Source organism: Piliocolobus tephrosceles, chromosome 10, assembly GCF_002776525.5.
Source record: "Piliocolobus tephrosceles isolate RC106 chromosome 10, ASM277652v3, whole genome shotgun sequence".
Taxonomy (NCBI): Eukaryota; Metazoa; Chordata; class Mammalia; order Primates; family Cercopithecidae; genus Piliocolobus; species Piliocolobus tephrosceles.
This window is the reverse complement of record NC_045443.1, coordinates 65,789,646-65,795,067: the sequence shown is the minus strand read 5'-3', so window position 1 is coordinate 65,795,067 and position 5,422 is coordinate 65,789,646. Positions and strand designations below refer to the sequence as shown.

Sequence of the window (5,422 nt, the reverse complement as noted above, 5' to 3'; positions counted from 1 at the left end):
TCTTCAACACACTCTTCCTTTGTAACTTGCTGCAATAAATGCAACATTAACAAACATACACATTTCTTCTGTATCAATCTTAAAAGTTGAATTACTAATTTTTATGATGTTACTCATACATATTTTTATTCATATACTTTTAATGACATCATGGCCAATACATACATTATTTTCTTTAACTTTATTTTTATGTTAAGCCAACATCTGTCATGCAGCTATCAAAAATCTTACAGTAAATTACACAGGTTTGTAGTCCAATTTAGACTCTAGCTTGTTAGAATCAGCCACTTTTCTGACTGCTTTCATGAAGTCTTCCTGTACTACAAAATCATGATCAGCATGAATTGCGAACATACCTGCTTCAGTACAAACATTTCTCAGGTCTACTCCATTAAAGTCATCTGAAAGCTTCACAATTGCTTCATAATCTATTTCACCATGCTTTGTAATGGAACCTGCATGGATGTTTAGTAGGTCTAATCTTGCTTGTTCATATGGCAAATCAGTATATATTTTTCTATCTAATCTTCCTGGATGCAGCAAAGCAGGATCCAGTGTATCTGGTCTGTTTGTAGGACCATTTTAACTCTATGCAGAGTATCAGATCCATCCATTTGATTCAGTAACTCCATTAAAGTACTCTGAATCTCTCTGTCAGCTGAAGTACCCTCAGAAAATGGACAACCACCAATAGCATCCATTTCATCCTAAAAATGATGCATGGTTGATGGTCCCTGGCATAATTAAACATTTCTCTGATCAACCACAAGCACTTTCACCAATGTACTTGTCTACAATAGAACTAGACACAACCTTTAAGAAATTGTAGTCCAGCTGGCTAGCCACGGCTTGTGCCAAGAGTGTTTTTCCCATACCTGGTGGTCCGTGTAGCAAACAGCCTTTTGGAGGCATTATTCCTACCCACTGAAATAACTCTGGGTTTGTAAGAGGTAATTCTATCACCTCTCTTAATTCCCAGATCTGTTCTGATAGCCCTCCAATCTCAGAATAAGAAACATTCCCGGGGTCCTCATGAGACATGTTATAAACCAGTGGATCCACCTCTCTTGGCAAATATCTCATGATAGTTAGTGTAGTCATATCCACAGCAACTCCTGTTCCTGGCTTCAGCTTACTTTTGTCAAGCTGTTGACGACAACCCACAACATATCTTGGTCCATTTGTGGCTTTAACAATGAATTTTTCTTCAGTTGACTGTTTAAGCACTTCACCCACAATCTGCCCAACACTTTGTAGGGCCTTCAGATCATTTTAAGACTTTTCATACTGCTTAGTAACTTCTTTTAATTGTTCCCTTAACTCATTAAGACGGCCATTGATCTCCTTGTGCTCAAGCAGCTTCTTGCAGTAGTCCTGAAGCACCTTATCGCTAGGGTCCGCCATGATGAGAAGCTGCTTCCCTTTTTAAATGATAGATTTAGAGCATATAAGTGCAACTTTTTTACATGGATGTATTGTGTCGTAGTGAAGTCTTGGTTTTTAGTGCAGCCATCACCTGAATAGTGTAAATTGTACCCATTAAGTAATTTCTCATCCCTCACCCCCCTCCCACCCCAATTTTCAGTTTTCAATCATGTTCTTAAGAGTTTTTTCAATTGCAATTCTTGTCTGTGCAACTAACTCATCTGACAGATAGACAATCAAAGCAGTATGTATAAGAAGGGTGAAATATTAACAGATTCTTAAAAAGCATAGTCTCCTTTTATCCTGTGGACCCTTGCATAGCCTCCCTTCCCCTAGTGCTGCATCCCAAATTTGGCCAGCTAGAGGTAGGTCTCCATTTCCCAAGGGGAAGTAGAGTCAGGGAACAAAGATATTGTTCGCAGTTAAGTTTGAAATGTCTTGATTTTGCAGAAGACAGATTTAAAGAATAGGTCAGGCACAGTGGCTCACACCTGTAATCCCAGCACTTTGGGAGGCTGAGGCAGGCAGATCACCTGAGGTCAGGAGTTGAAGACCAGCCTGGCCAACATGGTGAAACTCCGTCTCTACTAAAAATACAAAAAATTAGCCAGGTGTGGTGACACAAGCCTGTGGTCTCAGCTACTTGGGAGGCAGAGGCATGAGAATCGCTTGAACCTGGGAGGTGGAGGTTGCAGTGAATCGAGATTGCAGCACTGCAGCAGCCTGGGCGACAGAGCAAGACTCTGTCTAAAAAAAAAAAACAAAAAACAAAAAACAAAAAAGGAGTAATAGCAGAAAGATAGAACTCTTGTGGACTGGGTCATCGGGGGAGAATTGGAGAGGCTGAGACACTGATGGGGTGCTAGAAGGGACCCTCCCCTGCACCCCTACTTCATTTTCTGAAGATGTGAATGGGGTGAATGTCATTTCTCCAAACATCACATATACTCAAGCTGCATCTTCTAAGTTCTAGAAAAAGCTCATTTTCTTCTCTGGCTTAGTTTCAGGGAAGCTCTATGGCAAGTTTTTCACCAGCAGAACAACCAGGATGTCCAGTTGCCCATTGTGCTGGGGTAGAGTTGGGCCTTGGTGGAAGAAACAGTGGTTGGGAGCCCTGTCTATGGATCGCTGTCTTTAGGAGGAAGGCTCTTCTAGCTCCTCTTCCATGTGGTGGTAGGATGGGCTGAGGCTGTCCCTGCTTGGGAGAGGCTGCTGCCCTTGGCAGACCAAGAAAGGATCAGCTGAGCCTTCTTGTGGATGTCTTCATCTTTTCATAGTTTTTTGAAGGGAGCCTTCTTCGTGCCCACAAACATAGATTTAGTACCCGTTTCTTTGTGCTCCAATATTGTCTCCATTATAGGACTTACTGCACCATCCACTTGTCCGTCTCCCCTACTAGACTTGTGAGCCCTTCGAGAGCAAAGACTAAGTTACATTTGTCTTTATATACCACCCCAGGATGGTGTCTAAGTCATGGTAGGCAAGCTATAATTATATGCTACGTTATAAAGAAAAACAAATGCATTCACTCTCCATGCTGTTGAGTGCTTTGTTACCTGGTGGGAGTAACTGGAGTAACTGGAGTAAGTAGAGGAGAGTGCAGGCCTATGCAATACAATGGATTCTGTTCAACAGATGTTAAGTAACAATAACTGCAACCACCTACAGTGTGTCTTCTCATCTTTATTTCTTTTCCCTTAAATAACAGATTGAGGCTTATTTCCCCAGAGAGATGGATAATTGCAAGATTATCCATCTTACAATCTGTTAGCTAGTCCCCTTCTTTCTAAGACATTTCCTGTCATCACTGTGAGTGTAGCCTTGCCTTAAGTACATTTTATAGTCAGTTCCCTCTTTTGGCCACATTGTGTTCTTTGAAATCATGTCTTTGTAAAATGGAACATTTTCTCCTGTAGTGACAAGGTTGTAAGTAAAACTAAAGGCTGACCAAAGACTCAGTATCAAATAAAATATAGTCATGATAAATAATGTGTCAAAAAGACAAACCTGCAACTACAGTCCTCTAAAGCAATTTAAAATAGTAAAATCACACCCCAAGTCCTATATAAAAGTCATAAGCACACACTGGTTATACAAAGATATGTGCAATTATGTAAATGTATGTAAAAACATAAAATTACATCCTACTCTATCATAAATTTTTCCTAAAACCAATACGCATTAAGATGAATGTTTTTAACACATTAATGAATAACAATTTATTCTGCTTTTAAATTAGAAATGGAGTATCGGAAGATGATTTAGATCAAGTCTCTTTTTAAAAAAGTCAAGTCTAAGCAAGTTTGAAGTTATGTTCCTTTTGCCCTCTGTAGGTTGTCGTCTTCAAAGTGGAGGCCTTCGAAGTGATTCGAGTGATTCCATAGTTGCACCCACCAATTAGTAGGCTCAAGAAATGTTTCCTGTTGTTTATGACAATGATGGTGTTTCTTTCCTCTTCTGAAAAACTCACCCAATATTTCTAATCTTCTTTCTTTCCTTCTCTTTTTCTTTATTTAAACCGAAAGGCATAGTTGCTCAGTAGAAGACAAAACCAGAGCCAGGAAAGGACAGGAAATGGCCTTAAATCCCTCAGGCTCTGCTTCCTTCTGTGAGTGATTCTTCCTCGATTTAATTTTTATTGTATAAGCAATGAAACAATTGCTGATTGTGAGCAAACTCCACAAAAAGAACTTCAAGACATCTGTGACAAGATTTCTAAGAGGTCTGGCTGACTCTGCATAAAATTCAGCAAAACAATTCAATCAACATTTATGGAAGGCCTACTGTGTTCCAGGTCTGATGTGGGGCTCAGGAGATGTTGAGGCAGAGGGAACATAACTCAGCCTTCAAGGAGCCCTTGTGAAGTGTGGGTGTTAGGGAAGCTGCACCTAAGTCTAGTTGTGAGAACTTCCTATAGAACGGTAGCAGACTTGGGTCATCTTCTCTGGGGTCTTCTCGTCATATGACTACCGGGTTTGTGATTGATACTGACCTACAACCATGTGTGGTAAGAGGAAGGATATGTAGAAACTGTTATCCAATAAGCCTCTGTGTTTTCTTTTCTTTTTTTTTGAGATTGAGTCTCACTGTCACCTAGGCTGGAATGCAGTGGCACGATCTTGGCTCACTGCAACCTCCACCTTGTGGGTTCAAGCAATTCTCCTGCCTCAGCCTCCAGAGTAGCCGGGATTGCAGGTGCCCACCACCAAGTCCAGCTAATTTTTTTATTTTTAGTAGAGATGGGATTTCACTATGTTGGCCAGGCTTGTCTCGAACTTTTGACTTCAAGAAATCTGCCTGCCTCAGCCTCCCAAAGTGCTGGGATTACAGGCATGAGCCACTGCGCCTGGCCAGCCTCTGTGTTTTCTAGTGAGATTTGAGGTTTGGAATTTGCTTCATGTTTAATTAAGAAAAATCTCATAATCCCATTGAAAACATAAATAAGATTGTCATAATGTAGGAGAAAGGCTGATAATATAGCCACAGGGGATCCAGATAAGGAAATAAAAGGGCGAAACAGTAATGAGGAAATGAGCCCTTTGGTCTTGAATTGTGGAACGTATTGAGAAATTGTTTAAAGAGAACCAGATTGACTGCGCGTGGTGGCTTATACCTGTTATCCAAACACTTTGGGAAACCAAGGCGGGCGGATCACCTGAGGTCAGGAGTTCGAAACCAGCCTGGCCAACATGGTGAAACCTCCATCTCTACTAAAAATACAAAAATCAGCTGGATGTGGTGGTGAACACCTGTAATCCCAGCTACTTGGGAGGCTGAGGCAGGAGAATCGCTTGAACCCAGGGGGCAGAGGCTGCAGTGAGCCAAGGTCACTCCACTGTGCTCCAGTCTGGGTGACAAGAGCAAAACTCCGTCTCAAAAAAAATAAAATAAAATAAAAAGAAGGAGCCAGATTGGATAGAGTAGGCTGGATTTACATAGTTCGACCAATATTTCCCTCAGAGTTTTTAAGGGTTTTTTTCAGGAGACAGTAAGTTGC

The 5,422-nt window shown here is 41.1% G+C and overlaps 1 pseudogene; it reads right to left on the bottom strand.

The window, feature by feature from the left end:
* Positions 1-219: 219 nt before the first annotated feature.
* Positions 220-1,413, bottom strand: LOC111528606 (annotated as a pseudogene).
* Positions 1,414-5,422: the final 4,009 nt, after the last annotated feature.